Source organism: Emys orbicularis, chromosome 11 (genome assembly GCF_028017835.1).
Source record: "Emys orbicularis isolate rEmyOrb1 chromosome 11, rEmyOrb1.hap1, whole genome shotgun sequence".
Taxonomy (NCBI): Eukaryota; Metazoa; Chordata; order Testudines; family Emydidae; genus Emys; species Emys orbicularis.
Genome location: NC_088693.1, coordinates 53,031,874 through 53,048,749, shown reverse-complemented (window position 1 = coordinate 53,048,749; position 16,876 = coordinate 53,031,874). Strand labels below are relative to the sequence as shown.

The following is a 16,876-nucleotide window of genomic DNA, read 5'->3' as shown; positions in this document are numbered from 1 at the left end:
TAGGGAGTATAACTGGGTACATGATAATATTATTAACCATGATAAGCTCTATATAATGCTAGCATTTTTTTGTTTGTTTGAGGGAACATAACAGATAAAATAGCCTAATTCCCTTCCTTTGAAACATCTATGAAGAGCAACATGACTGCAGGAACTGAAGTGCACGGTCTTTATCGACAGGCAGTCTTTCTTCAGGGGAATACACTTTGGGGTGCAGGAGGCAGGGAAGGACACTTAGAAGGATGTTACTAGTTAATTTGTTAAGAGGTAGTAAACCAGATTTCAAAGCAGAAGTAAAAAGATCATGCTAAGGCTGTTAAAGGGTTGTTTTGAAGTCAACAGTTCATGTGCTACAACAGAGCTCTGTTTTCCCATTCCTGCCCCCTGATTTATTTTGGATAAATAAGAAATAAGTCTTCTTTGTGTAAGCCATTTTTATTATTATATTTCTGAAATGGAAGCAGGCTATGTATTGAGAGCCTAGATTTCTTTCAAATATACTGGGACTGAATTTCAGAATTTGACATGAACCAAAGTCAATCACATTCCTTCATATACATACACACAGATTTAGTGTGTGAAAAATAAATGCTCCAGATTAGGTGAATAACACACATCCGTTTATTCTTTGATTGATATTTTTATGTTTATCTAGTTTCAGAAACAAAATTTCTTTGATTATCTTACTTGACTGATTAGCTTTGTGGAGTCCAAATTAGGTCAGCGGTTACTAGCAAGCATTGGGAACTGTTGTTATGAGGAAATTAGCCTAGAACTTTCAGTTTCTCCTATCAATCAGAAACTGTTCCGAAGCCCTGGGGTTGGTGCTTGATTCACTCCAAGTCAGAGGAAAGCAGGCTGGTAGTAGAAACTGATCATAGAGAGCCGTGGATATGAAGCTGGCTGCTTGCCTAACATTTCTAGGGTGTCAGAGTAGATCAGAGACGAGAGCACAGGTGTGATAGCAGATGTGGCTGGGATGCTAATGATTTAAAGGGACAATTAACATTATTCTCCATTACTACAGTCTGCTTTTTTTAAGTCCCTTGTTCCTGTTTTAGCTCTATTTTGTCAGTCGTTGTCAAATGCCACTCAGCTCAACAGAGCTATGTGTTGTCACTATTTTTAAAAAATTGTTTGACTTGTAAGACATTTGATCTATTAATGGCCCAACTACTGGGATTCTGTTAGGAGGCATGTTGCCCTGTAACAGATTATTTAAACTGATAGAATGGGTGTGGCCATTTTCTGGACAATTTGGAGAAATTTGTAATAAACAGATAGCTTTCTGCACGCATATTAGTCCATTTTACATTCTACCGTTGTAAGTGTGTGTGAGATCTGGCATTCCATTAGTGAACATCTTTACTGTGTTAAGAACGAAGACTATTCAGCTTGAAGTCTTTAATGTCTTGCTTCTTTTAATCTGTGAAATCTTCTTGTCACTAAGAGGATCGTGTATTGCTGGCACTGTTCCCACTTTTAATGCACTTTGCACCAATGGGCTTCATGAATATTTAAAGTAGGGCAGTGGCTGTGCTCTTTAGCACTAGATTGCAATCTATTGGTAAATCAGACATGTCGTGTTGCTTACTTTGGGTTTGTATTTCTGAGCTTGCTAAGGAGTAATTGACTTTGCAAGACAGGGCTACTCAGTGTAACGCCTGAGAGAGATACAAAAGAAAATGGAGAATGAAACATAAGGTTCTGAACAGAGTAAAGTATTTTCGAGATTGTCCAAAAAGCATTTGACGACACTATTAAACTCTCAGCCAGTGTATAAATAGTACATATCAAATGGAGTGCCCTTTGATATGGTAAAGTGGCTTAGTGTCAGTGTACAACCATGTCAAAGACCCAGATCCAAGTCTTAATCTCTTGCTTTATAGACCATTGAGGGAGTAGGCATTCTTCCTACACTATGCTAGTATGGAAAGATACCAAGCAAGGTCTTAGATGTGTCCATTTAAGTGGAGTGATGTAACTAATAGAAATAAACCTTATAAATCTGCAGAATTTCCATAGCAGAAGAGATGGGGAAAGAACTGGAGTATTTTCTTAAATCAGGATTAAAAGCTAAAAACCTCTGATTTGTAAAGTGAATCAAAGTCAAAATGATGTATCAGGGTTAAGTAATACCCTTTTCTTTTGCATTTCAATATCAAAGTGTAGTGGGCTTGAGCACTGCAAAGTGCATAGATCGTGCAGAATAAGACATGGTTAAAAGACTTGCACAGATGTATAAAGTTTACAACAGAAAATAAACTCCTCTCCCCCAAAACATACACACTCCTTCCTAAAGGTATTAAGCAAAGAACTCTTTATCTCATATTTCATTTCTAATCACTAATATATATTGTGTAAATTCTACTAAAGGGGAAATGAACAAACCAGCTAGCAAAAGACATGTATCAATATGTTTAAACTGCATTCTCATGCAAATAAACTGCATTATAGATGATAGATATTTGTACAAATATGATGCAGCTGTCAATAGCAACTACTCCTAAAATCAATAGCGCTCAATAAATCAATATTTATCTTTATTATAGTAAAGAAGGAAAACGTAAACGAAACTAATATCTGATTTTGTCGGCTTCCCAATCCACACAGCAATTAGGTCAGTCAGCACTGGGTCCCTTCCCTCTTCAATCAGTTGCTCTCAACCAGAGCATCTAAAAAAAAGATGTACTACCGGTTTTCGTATAAGGTACTAAAAGGTAGTTTGAAAGCCCACATACATTACAGGGGTATTGGCTGCTTCATGTTCAGCAGTGTGTGTAATAACTATGTGTGACCTACTTGTACTGGATTCAGAAGCAACCAGCTACTTTCGTATCTGCAGTACTCTGTGCATTTTATAGCACTGTGAGGTTATAATGCTTCATGTTGCTTTTTCTTGCTCCTCAGAGAGAAATAAGGTATTCGTTCACTGTCAGATATACTTGCAAAATGGTATTAAGTAAGGGAGAGTTAGCACAATGTAGAAACTTCACTTCTGCAAAAGTTTGTGGTGGTCCACAAAAGGTATGTCTACACTGCAATCTCAGGGGGGATATAGTGTAGATATACTCACGGTAGCTTTAATCTAGCTAGCATGGCTAAAAATAGCAATTAGGATGCAGCAGCATGGTCTTCAGCATGCACTGTACAAGTCTGTCCAGAATCCTGGGTATGTAACTTTTTGAATACTGGGAACTTGGTGCCACATCTGGCAAAATTGTTTTGTTTTACATTTTATACTGTTTTAGTTCAGACCCATTATTTGCTTCTCAATTCCGCTAAAATTCTCACAACCATGTAGGTGACTTCGGATCCTAAGTCTCATTGCTCCTAAGTGCCTAGGTCTCTTTTGAAAATGGGACTTAAGCTTTTAGACTTTTGAGAATTTTGCCCTTCCTATCTATTAAGTTGGTACGATCCTTTAGAGGAATGTATTTTTCCTTTTAGAAGATTGTGTTTGTTTGCACAAACTTCTGCCCTTGCAGAGTCAAAGGATTTATTTTCCTAATAACAGTCTTTTAAAAAAATATAATAATGAACCTGGTTTTAACAGAAGCCAAGACTGTCTGGAATTACTTATACTTCATGTTGTTTTATTGTCAATATACTTTAGAATGTCCTGGTAAATAATTTAGTCTACCCCCAAAGAAACTGACAATACTTTCTCTATCGGGGAAGTCTCTTATGTAGACAATATTTCATGATTTTCAATGTTCCTGAATAAATCATAAACTACATTTTGTTCTGTTTGTGTCATTCACTACAGTCTGTTATGGGACCCGGTATTTGATACATAAATCTCTTGTCCAAATTGTAGATTCTGTAACATTTGGTTCAGTGGCAAAAAATGGCATACAATTATAGCAAGAGCTCAATATGTGTTCTTGTATGTAACCCAAAACAATAACATTAGATAGTAAAGCTAAAGGATTTGTTGTGCATACTTGATTTTTCAGATGTTAGTGCCATCTCTGCTCTCAACCTCCTGGATTGAAATTCTGGTCCCACTGAAGTCAATGGGGGAGTTTTGCCATTGTCTTCATTGAGGCTAGAATTCCACCACACCACTGTAAATATGGAGTAACTTAATGAGAGCAGAATTTGGCAGAGTGTAAATCCAGAGTAACTTCACTGACTGCAGTGGAATTATTTTGTGATGGTGAAATTGAGAATAGAATTTGGCTCACTGACTGCTTGGATTATTTCCAAGTAAATACCAATTTCTGAATAGCTAAAACTTGCTTATAAGCATTCAGAGTTTTTGTTTTTTTGTTTCGTTTCTTGTCACGATACTCCCCTGCCTGATTCACAGTGGCTAAAGTCTCCCATTGCTTTCAAATGGGACTCAAACCCAACTGCTGCAGCCAAGATGGCTGCCCCCTATTTGGCATATGTGAGCTAAACAGGAGACAGTAAAGGAACAGAAAAATGTGTGTTTGTAGAAGATGGCAGAGAAGGAGAGTGTCAGGGGGATACTAAGTTAATGTCGAGGAGGAGAAAAAGAATGTGAGGTTCAATAGACTGTAAGGAGGAAAAAAGAAAATATGGGTGGCAGATGAATGTAGGGGACAAGTGGGGAACAGGAGACAGAGAGAACAGGGAGGGAGAATGTGAGGAGACAGGAGTCTGGGAGAGGCGGCAAGAGGGGAGGGATATTCAGAGGGACAGAAAGACAGCTCCTCCACCCCCAGGGCTAGGAGAAAGATACATGGAGTCCCCTACCCCGTAGCCAGCAAGGAGGCCTTTTGTTTTCGTGTGTGCACTTTGTGTGTATTGAAGGTTGATATTTCCCATCCAAAGTGTGCTGGCTGAGAGAGACATTAATGATACAAGAGACAGCTGGATAGTGTCTAAGGGAGCAGTTCTACTGGCATTTAGATCTTGGTATTGGACTGCATCAAAATGGCAGCTGAGCTACGCTCATTATAATGGTGTGCACATGTGGTCAGGCATTGTGCAAGGAAATCGGCATGCTTCTCTGTGCCCTGATTCAGTTTCCATGCACAGATGAATAGGTAGTCTACGGGACAACAAGAATCCATTTCCGTTCTCCTGTTAAACTGGGCACACGGTGCACATTTTCTTACTCCTCTATTAAGGATCTGTATCAAACAATGAGCTTTTTGATCCTAAGTAGCAAAATATCTACCAAATGGTTTACTGCAAACCTTTACTAACATTTGTTTAAAAATTGTTTTGGCAGTCTGTTTTGTACTCTGAATGTACCATAGGGCATTGAAAAGACCAGGCCCGACATCTGCCATTTTGTGCAACATAAACAAAAGGATCCGTTTGGGCTTTGTAAGGGCAGAGCTCTGTGCTGATTGTACAAAGCTGAAGCCACCACTTTGTTATGTAACTCTGTGTCTAGGAGAAACTTGCCTCACAAGATTGTGAAAGTGCACAGACAGGATAATATGAGAACGCACATCAAATATTAATGAGCATTGACACATAATCTTCTGTGTACATCAGGGCATTACAGCACGAAAGAACAAGCATAGGGACCTTGGACAGTAATGCATTTTTGCACCTATTTTCCCTGTCTAATTTTTTATTTTTTAAAAAAGCTCTCCCCACCTCACATGCCCTGCATTTAGCCAGAGTCATGGCCCTAGCAGTAAACTGACTGGTGCCTTGATGACGGCCTATTTAGTTGCAATAAAAAGCCGATTGGCCTAATGTGCAATCAAGAAAGAAGTGACATTTATTGCTTCAGTTTTATGATGCTGTGAACTGAGCAGGATTTGGAGCATTATAGTGCCTTCAGGGGGCAGGAGATCACAAGCAATGAATCATATTTATACCTTTTCCAATTTCCTACTAGCATTTTAGCAATAAATAGATTGTGTTATTGAGTTTTATGTAAGTATGTTTAAGAAAGTAGGAATGCAACTTTGTCGTTCAGAAATACATGGGTTAGCTAAATAGAGCAGCCGAGAATAAATGTGTGTAAAAAGCTGGGGAAGCACTGTCCCGTTTTCTGTCAAACATCCCAATAGCATGCTCCATCTCCCCCATCCTGCTTTATGTTAAACTATTAACTTAAAATTACACCCTTGGTGGAAGGTTGCAGGTTCGTTCACACCTCCATGAGGGAGCAGGAAGGCCACAGTTTCTTTCACAAAACTCAGCCATTTTTTTAAAAAGGGCATTAAATATAAGCATGACAAGAAATAACATGGACAACAGAATATGGTTGATGTCTACTGTTTGCAAACCACTGCAGGTGTGGAGTAACATGTTTCCCATGTGGTACTGGACAGAAGCACAGCTATTCTCCTCCCTTGCCTTCCTCCTAAATGTTAGACAATCCTGTTTCCATCCTGGGTAAAGACTTCCTCATAGAGCAAGAGTGTTCCTGTGAATGTCAAACCATAACTAAAAGCCCATATGCAGTATTTCTGTTCCTGGTTAGATCGTATCTACCACAGACTTCACCAGTCTCTTCTTACTCGGCCATGCGTCCTCTTTTAATGCTTCCGGATAGTAACAAATTGAAACTGAACACATCCTCACCAGAATCAAGAAAGTGGGTGCTATTCAAGCAGAATCGCAGTGGTTACCCTATCACCCGCACATCATCTCCAACAAACAATGCCTTACATGCACAGTAACAATGAATTCCTTTTGCCTACTTGGCTCAGCTACATTTGTACTTTAACTTGATCCATTCTTTGGTCCTGAAGAAGTGTGGTTTCCTTATCATCTGTTAAGCTTGGCCTGACGAACTTCTCCATGAGACTGTAAATCTCATTCATTCATCAATCTTTCCTACCCCCTTATTGCTGTCTTTGTGGATCCAACCAAGTCTCCTGATGCCAACCAGCCAACGCCTGCTTGTTGCATGACAATAAAGAGAAAAGAGACAGCCTGTTTCATTCACTGCCCATTGCTGAATAATAATACTGAGCTTTGTTTAGGGCTTTTCATCCATAGATCTTAAAGCACTTTACAAAAGGGTATCATTATCCCCATCTTACAGAGGTGAAGAGACTTGCTCAAGGTCACACAACATGTCAGTGACAGACGTTAGACCCCAGGTCTCCTGATTCCCAGTCTGAGGGCCTATTGACTGCACCAAGTTCTGACTTTTAGCAACATCCTTCCTAGATCTCTTCCAGACAGCAGTCCCATGCTGGCCGCTATAGAGGGTGAAATGTAATTACTGCAGATACAGAAATACTACAGGGTACGTGCAAGGCCTCAAGGAATGTAAAGATAATCCTGTGAAAATTTCATTAAACAGCTAGACTGGATTTTAGACTGATCCTGAGTCAGCTCAGGAACACTCCATTTTACCTCCCCCTACATAGAAGGGGGTGGGGGGTCATAGCTTGTAGCATAGCTTCCCTCACTTCCTTGGATCCCACAGATGACTCTCCTCAGAGTCGGGATTTGCTCAGGGAATGAGGGGTAGGAACTCGGGTTGGAAATTGGAAGCAGATGGCCTGGAGTTGATTGGGGTGGGGCACGTCATTCCCCTTGCACCTCACTCCCCACTGCACTCCGGGGAGATTACCAGGAAAAAGCAAGAAACAAGGTGGGTGAGGTAATATCTTATCGTTTGAGCTTACACAGAGCTCTTCTTCAGGTCTCTGCGTAAGCTCAAAAGCTTGTCTCTCTCACCAACATCCAATATCCAATAAAAGATATTACCTTACCACCTTGTCTCTCTAATATCCTGGGACCAACACAGCTACAACAACACTGCGTAGGAAAAAGAAATAGAGCAGAGCTGTTCTGCAGTGGTCCTGAATCCCCCTTCGAGGGGTGTGCCCAGGGCAGCCAGAAAGGGAGGGCAGACTGGGACCCAGAGCCAGTATACATGGCATCTTGCAGATCCCCTTGGAGGAAGACATTTAGAGGACATGCCCCACTGATTAATTTATGGGGCGCTCCCACACTTATGGAGCAACTGGGGATGAATGCTACAAAAAGATCCTTGCAGAGATTTCCTTCCACTTAACCCCTTCCCACAGGTTTTATGGGAGGGGGCAAACTGGCCTCCCTGCAGATCTTTCAGACCTCAATTCCCATGGAGTGCCCTAATGCTCTTCTCCTAGATGGAAAGGCAAAGTGATTACATGAAAGAACAAAATAAAACTTTACCTTTGACTCCCACCTTTTCGGTGCTACAGCACTCTGGGAGCAAACCTAACCTTTGAAAGCCTGCGACCATTTGCAGGCCTACATGACAAGGCACTTCATACAATTAGGTATGTTTTTCTTAATTCTATTGTGTGTTGCAAATTAATATGAAACATGGTGACTAATTGCAATGGTTCGCGTTACTTAATTGGATTCAAAATACAATGAGCGAACATCCTAGCAAGGCACACACAGCAATAAAAGATCCATGCGATAAATGTTTACGCAGAGAGAATGTTGCTAGTGCTTTGGTTTAACACAGACTGCAGCAATGTGAAGGACACATGAAGTGTAGGCAAAACGTACAAATGCATTTTTTATTCTCTGTGCTTCATACTACGTACCTGCTCATACTTGAATTTAGGATGTGCATGTAATTTGACTGTTCTTATTCCTACCAAATTAGTAAACAGATTTATTTATTTTTGCCATTCCTTTTCAAAAACCTATCATGAGCTATGTAGTTATCTGGTTTCTCCATGTGTACTGTATGTCCCCACTTCAGCACAGACTGTTTACACAACTTTGTCAGTTCACTTTAAAGTGGAACAATATTTTAAAAAATAAAATGAGACATTTATTGTGCCCTTAAGGTGTTAACATACAATCCAGTATACCATTAAGGGCACCAGAGACATGTGCAAGCTACATGAAGGTTGTATTATAATTGGTACTTTGAATTGTAAGAGGGAAGCAAAGGCGAAGATTTAATGCAAGGGGTTTTTTTGATTGGTTTATTTTGTTTGAAAACGTGATAAAGAACATTACAAAACAAATGAAATGAGAATTAGGGATCATTTTTCAGTGTCTTTCATAGTGGATTACCTATGTAGTTCTAGCTGTCCGCACTAGAGCCATAAGTATGTGGGGGCCATATCCTCAGCTGGTATAAATCAGTGTAGCTCCATTAATGAAGCTAGCTTGTGATTCAAATGTAATTACTCACACAAGTATAGTTTGCGTGTGTGTGTAAAATCGGGCGACAGACACTTTCTAAATAACCTATGCAAGTCTGCCATAATTAATGATTTTTTTAAAATCCATACATTTTTCTTTAACGTTGCCAGTGACTTCCTGCTATTAAAAAGCAGAAGCATGGCAGCTCTACAATTATTATTCCAGCTCCTGGCGCTATACTACAGCCGTACTTCTCTATTGCATTGCATTTGGTATGCAAGGCAGGGCAGCAATAAATATATTCACCATTTCAGTGCATTTTAGTTTGACATATGTCCAGTAAACAGCATTTTGGTCTATCGCGGTCCAAAAAATCACTTGATTATTCAGTGCTTCTTTCTGTTACGATGCGTTGGGGTCCTTCAAATCATTTTCATTATGTACTATATAATCATAACAATCTCTATGCAGTGTCCTGAAAATTCCTTCCATGGTGTGTGTGATTTCTAATTGTTTGAATAACAGCATGCAATTGAAATGCCATGCAGAAATGTAGCTGCACCCTTAGGGAATCAAGCTTTTCTCCTTTTAGTCTTAGTGAAGACAAACATTTGAACAGTGGAAATAGGTAAAACATCATGGGAAGTCACTGCAAAAATCAGATGTTCTAAACTGCTTACCACCAGCACAGGCCTCTAAAGGACAAAAAGAAAATAAATAAATAAAAAATAAAAAGGCATTTGAAATGAGTCATTTTGTTGTTTTTACTCACGATCTTGCAGAAAAGGAGAAAGCTCTACAGACCCTGGAAACACATTTAAAATGCTATTTTTATGCTGGCATTGTAAAATATATATTTTATGTTATTTTGCAATCCAGGTAATGTTTTTCATAAGCCTGGAAAATAAAGCAAAGTTTGCTCTGTTGTATATGGCGCATCTATCTCTTTTAAGTCTCTCAGTTGCATAGCTTTAAAAGATACAGTGGCATTTCAATCTATTTCTTAGCATAGGCAAATCTTGGCGTATTGCTTGAAAATAGTGCAAAAAATTTTTTAAAGTCACCTTAGTATGTAAGCTGGCAGATAATATTGTCTAGTGTCTGGAACAACATTTATGAGTCAGACTCTTGGGTTGTATTCCTGACTCTGAAGTGGTTTAGTTCAAGACTATAGGCAAGTCGCCAAAGCCCTGTATTGACTTCTATGGGCTTTGGATGAGACCACAAATGTCTGTGTCCCACAGTTTACCTCTCTCTAAAATGGGTATAATAAGTAATAATACAGACTTCTCAGGGACATATTGAGGCTTAGTTAATTAACTGTTTATTAAGTGCTCTGAGGTCTGTAGATGAAAGCTGTATAAATACTGAGCCTGCTCAATAATGGAGAACACCAATTCTTAGGGTGCCAGTAGCATGCCAGGTGTACTATGACTCGGAGGCAAGTACTGTTGGTGCTTCAGCAGCTAGGCCTTGAAGGTGCTAGTCATGGTGGGGCCTAATAACCACTCAGACATGAGGCTAAGTCAAACTTTTTACTAGGGCTGGCAGGAAAAGGGAAGGGTTGCAAATGCCCTAGGTGCAGAGGCTTAAACAGCTACAGTTCAAAGTGAACAATAGTGGTTCTTGTTTGGGTCCCTGAGGGCAGCCCAACTGAGAATCAGGGCTATTCAGGCCTAATGCCTGGGGTGCCCTCTCCAGTTGAGTCTCTATTCAAGCAAATAGGAGCTTGTGGGTTTCCAAGCCAGGCTCAGCTAGTGTGTCTTAATCGGGCTCCTCTTCACTGGCTCACTGTGCCGCTGCTGTGGTTTCCCCAAAAGCCCACAGAGTTTTGCACCAGGCTGTAACAGTCACAGCCTGTTCCACATTCAGTTCTGCATATGGTTCCTGGGGAATCTTTTCTGCACCTCCTGGCTCTCCATGTGACCCCTGCACCCAGATTCTCTGCAGCTCCTGGCTTGCCATGTAGCTGCTGCTTCCTCAACAGAGTCTAGCCACTTCCTGGTTCAGACCTTTCCCCTTATTGCCCAGCAGGAAGGGAATATATAGTGGGGAGGGCACTGATGGGAGTCGTTCCCTGCTTAGTGAATCCATCACAGCTGCTGGATAAGTGCTGTTCTTGGTTCAAATCCTGAAGCTGGTGTACATGCAAACCCCAATAAGCAATATAAATCAGCTGCAGACAAGACCAGCCCATCTTGAGGATGGCTGCTATTGGGTAGATTAGAAATGGGTAGAGTAGGGCACCATTGTCAGGAGGTGTAGAGCTGTTTGTGTAATTGAGCATCCCTACCTGTATCCTGATACAGACACGTGCCACTATAAAATGAGCAATTCACTTGCAATGTATAATGTTAACCAGGGCTATAGTAAGCATGCATCATCCTGATTTACCGCAGAATACACAGACTCCTTTGGGCTAGGAAACAGACGTTAGTTTTAATAGCGCTTGTATTTCAATGTTCCTGCCAGTAGAGTTAACGAAGACACCCCATGTACCAAAAAGAAAAGCATTGCGGGAATCAAAATGAAATAGAAGGCATTTTGCATTAATCACTGGCATCTTTATGCCAGAAAATACTGCCATGGTAGTTTTAGATGTAAATTATATGCCACATTCAGAGGGCTCTCTTTTGTATGGAAATGCCAGCGTTCAAATCAGAAAACTGAGTTTCTGGCCAATGTGTTTTAGTTAACGCAGTGTAAAATAAATTTTGCCCACTAGGGGAAAAATTGAGGCTTTGCTGTTTTATGAAAAAAAAATCAATTTATAATTGTTTTTTGCAATGTTTTCTGCAAAATTGAAGAAAAGGTTTGCCTGTGAAGACTTAAGGGAGTAAAAAGTGTTATCTGCATGAAATATCTTTTGCCTGGAGAAAATACATGAAATTTTTAGATTTATTCCAAGATGGAATTTTCGGTGTAAAATAATGTGTTCCTAGATAGAGATGGCAAGAGTTTACCTTTGCCTAAATTAGCACATGCAATCAAATATAACTTTTTCTGGCAAAAATAACAACACATTTATATTTACATATCTCTAGTTCCTGCATCCTTGCCTGTTCATTTATATGCCTTGATTCTTGATTGACAACAATTTCTCTTTGTGGCAGATTTATTGCATAATCAGCTAGGCACAGGGCATTAGTCATTTTCATTAAGTACCATTTGCAGGTATCGGAAATAGAATTTTCTGATACTTTGGTTCCAGATGCAAATGATCAGTGTAGTCTAAATATGAATCTTTAATAAATAGAGGTAGTATCAACATGCTCTCAGATTTCTAAACTAAAGAAGGGCTATCTAAAGTGTGTTGAATAGTGAAGTGTTGTCACTGCACACTCATGCTGAATAAAATACTCCAGAACTGACTCTATTTTAACAGTATTTTCCTCCTTTTCTTGCATCCTCCTCATAAAAGCCCCATAAAGAGCCTTCTTTTTGCTACACAGATAAATTGTCATTATTCTTCAATAATATGTTGTTGAAAGCAGAGTCCAAACATTTGCCTGCAGAGTGCAGTTCCTTACAAAGGTGTAATAGCATAATCATAAGAGGGACACATGGTGTAATATAAATCACTCTACTGCTATAGTCCCATACACTAAAGGGAGAAATAAAAATAGAGAAATCTCCTGTTCCTTCTGGACAAACAACTGCCCTCTCTTTATTCATACCCCTTCTTAAATTACACTTCCACCACAGTTCCTTTCAGCGACAGTCCTCCGTGGCCATTGATCCTTTCCATTGCAGCCTTCTCCCTGTTCGCTATACAGGCAAGGACTTTCTCAGTGCCCAATAAATAATACCGTTTAATGAGGAGGGCTGTATCTACAAAAGTTTGAAAGGGGAAGTTAGGGGCCATCACACTTGTCAATGCACTAGCCTTTCATTTCTTGGTGGGGTGTCAAATTTCACAGGTAGAAAATTAGTTTGGCAGTTGGCATCCTAAATTCATCCATATCCAATAGTGGCAATTTGATATGATGGTTAGTGCTGACCTCAGAGAAATTCAGGAATGGAGCTTTCAGCTCAGAAGCAAGCTGTGTAGGTATAACTGCACAGGGAAGCTTGCATCCAGCTTACCAGCCTCATGCCTGCCTCAAGCTAGTACTAGTCTCCCACATGCAATCCAATGATCTTCTCCACTACATTACCCAACATCACTTGCAACCATGTATTTCATCCTAAATTAGCTTTTGGCTCACTTTATGTCCTCACAATGTGGTGATTGCAACATCAAAACTCTGGGCTGCTTAAGGGACTTAGTCCAAAATCACGCTGACTGGTCAGAAATCCCTTCAGCTTGGCAGTTGGTTAGTTTTTTTGCTTTAGCAATCACCCAATTATAACATCCAACTAAAGTAAAATAATGAAATGAAATGCTGGGTGTCAAGCTGCAGCTAGATATAATCATAGGAAGGGAAATAAAATAAGCCTATCAAAAGGTAGAATTCATCAGAAAACATGGCACTGACCCAGAAGATTAGACAGGGACAAAGTAAGCAGTGTTTAAAAATAGTTTACAATGTCAGCTATTTTGCAATCTTCTGAAGTATGAGACCATCACTTGAAAAGTGTTGTGGATCCATAGACTGAGTTGAGGATTTCTTATTTCTTCACAAAGCCCATAGAATATCAGCTGCCATCTTGGAATTGCACCTTTCCCACAGCTGCTTTTAAAGCTGTTTTTCTTACCACAGAAGGCATATTTAAACATTGCACATGTATTTGATGTGTGCTCTTGGGTAGAGTTTCACCCTGTGAGCCCTGGGAGATCTCATTGACCTTCTCATGGCTTCTTGAGCCTGAGGAAAGCGCAGTCAGCCTTTATATTACCACACTTTTCTCAACGCTATACTTAGTAGTACAGAAATGAAATAGATTTATTGATATAACTATAATTGGAAGTCATAGCCATGATGATAAAATGGTCAAATGATCAAATTACTTAAAATTAGAGACATCCTGAAGTGCCTTGGGGACTGGGAAACTGCTGTATTGGCATGGTCTGCGGTGAGACGCACAGCCATTCAGTCACTTCCTTACACAGCAGTAAGCATCCCTCTCAGCCTCAAACAGAGGAAGTGGAGGGAAACCTTGAGAATCCTGCCAAAAGGTCTTGAGACAGATACAGCCACAAATGGATTGGACCAATTTGATTTTCACTTGGGAGAGAGAAACAAAAGTTGGCTAGTTTGGAGCCTGAAAAATCAAGTGTTACAGATCAAGTGTGAGAGAAGAAAAGCATTTGGATAGGATGTGAAATATGGGCACAGTAGGACTAATGAAAGTGGAAAAGTGCCATGACCCAGGACTTTATATGTACAGGACCTGGGCCCTCACACAAAGGTTCAAGTCCTGAAGTTCATACTTAGATCTTTCTCAGACAAAATTCACATTGACTTCATTGGGAGTTTTGTTCAACTAAGTCTTCAGGATTGTCTCAATACTTTTTAATAGAGCCAGGTCCTGTTTAGCATGTATGTTGTATCAGGAAGCTAAAGCATCTTCATCTATGGCCCCAGCACCCATTCCTTAATCTGTTCCTGAATATGCAAAGTTCCATTAATAGTTTTGTTTTTTATATTACTGAGCCACATTATATATAATGATGCATGATGCACTGTGAGTGGATGTATATACATAGATTAGATAAGATATCTGTACTAGAACAAAGGTCCCTTTCCTCTATATTTCAGAATTCTCTTAAACTATTCTTGACTTTCTGGGCTTGGTCCCAGTGAAATAGTTGGGAATCTACCTGTTTCTCTGGTTTAAAATGTGTAGTTGAATGTTACCATTTACATAGTAAAAGGAATACCATAAATTAAAGAGGACCTGCAGTTGATTTCAATAGGAGTTAGGTATCAGAGGAGTAGCCGTGTTAGTCTGGATCTGTAAAAAGCGACGAAGTGTCCTGTGGCACCTTGTAGACTAACAGAGGTATTGGAGCATAAGCTTTCGTGGGTGAATACCCACTTCGTCAGACGCCACTTTTCCACCCACGAAAGCTTATGCTCCAATACTTCTGTTAGTCTATAAGGTGCTGTTGCTGGCACAGAGGTGCCCGAGGCAAAGCAACAGGGGTTCATTGCCCGGCGTGCTTCGCGCCAATAAACACACCGGGGTGGAGAAACAATCAAAGGTTTATTTGAGATCTCAAAGTGGTGCAAGGAGACAGGCAAATCTCAAATCGAGCACACAGAACAAAGCAGCTTCTCTCTTCTTATACTTTACAATTAAGCCCCCCCTTCTCTCCCTCCGCATCACCCCCCCCACACTCCCCCTCCCTTCTCTACCGAAGACATGTTTATACATTTAAGCCGTTAAGTCATTCTAGGGCTATAAATCTAGCTTGTTAGTAACATTCCTCTAAACAATCATTGGGCCCTATTTACTTTAGTTTACCACTCCTCCTCCAGCTAGAAACATGCAAACCTCATCATTATTGCTTAGGACCTGGTTATAAGCAAGGTCGTAATAGGTAACTGACTATTTACACATTCCAATTCCTGTCCTTGGCTTTTAAGGCCGCTTAGAGTTAAATATGGAAGAACAGAATTTAAACATGGAAGAACTCTGGTTCATATATAGGCCTAATGACGCCATCAGTGCCATGGGACACTTTTTAATAGGAGTTAGGTATCTAGGTGCTTTTGAAAATCTCACTAGGCTCCTATCTATATCTTTGGGTCCCTAAACGCCTTCAAAAATCTGGCCTCTACATCACTAGGCCATTTATAAAAATGGAACACAGGCTCCTAAGCCACCTGGGCATTTTTGGAAATTTTATATGTAGTCAGATAGTCCTTCCCTGTAGCATATCCCTTTTTTTAATCGCTTTCTCATGAACTTTATTTTCTCTGGACTTGAAGTCCAAAGGTATATTAACCTACACTCCATTTTTATAGGAAAATTTGGAGAATTTAAGCTCTTTCTGAATTGTTATTACCACGGGGAACATATGGTTCATTGTGTACCATCTGAAATGCAAATAGAGAAGCTGTGTGGAAAAAATCCAGATTACTTCAGCAGTAAATAGTTCCTATAATGAGTTAGAATTTATTAAAATGAGCAAGACCTTCCTAAGATTATTTTTTTTTACTGGGGAAGTAAATATTTTAGTGGAGTAAAATGTTCCTATTATATGATAAGAAAGTTCTTATGAGATTGACCAATTTTTTCATTTCATTTTCATTTCACTTTTCATGTACATTAGTGCTGTTCAGATTAGGATTACAAAACAGAATTTCTATTTATTGGCACTGGTTTAACTCCTGATTTACACTAGTGTCTGAGGGAAATCAGGACCTGTATATATGTAACTTAATGCAATATTTTTTCAAGCTATTTTATGTATAATATTTCATCAAGAAAAGTAAAATGTAAATAGTGAGCTTTAGATTAATTGTGGTGTTCGCTTAACAGCAAATTCTATAGTTAAGGATACAAAATCATTTCATTTATAACCCTCTATTTTCACCCTTTCCCTGCTTTGGGGCTGAAGATTTGCACACGTTGTGAACATTTTAGGAAAATTTCACGAGAACCAATTCTGCCCTTTTTTGAGTAATGGGAGTCTGAAAAGAAAATCTCTATTGAAACCATTGTCTCAGGCACAAACCAAGGAGAGTAACGAGGAGCAACTTAGTCACTGCTCTATTACCTCAACTTCAGTTTGTGCAACAGATCACATGTAGTATGTACTCCTTGGAAACTGCACATTCCCTGGGTGCATTCTACTGATTGCTGAAGTTCTAACCGCCCACTCTCTCTGGCCATGTCTATATTACCACGTATGTTGTCAAAACTTATGTCACTC

General features: G+C 39.7%; 1 protein-coding gene across 1 annotated transcript in view; it reads left to right on the top strand.

The window, feature by feature from the left end:
* TMEFF2 (transmembrane protein with EGF like and two follistatin like domains 2) overlaps nucleotides 1–16,876 on the top strand; it is a 169,885-nt gene that overhangs the window by 95,909 nt on the left and 57,100 nt on the right. The window lies entirely within an intron of this gene.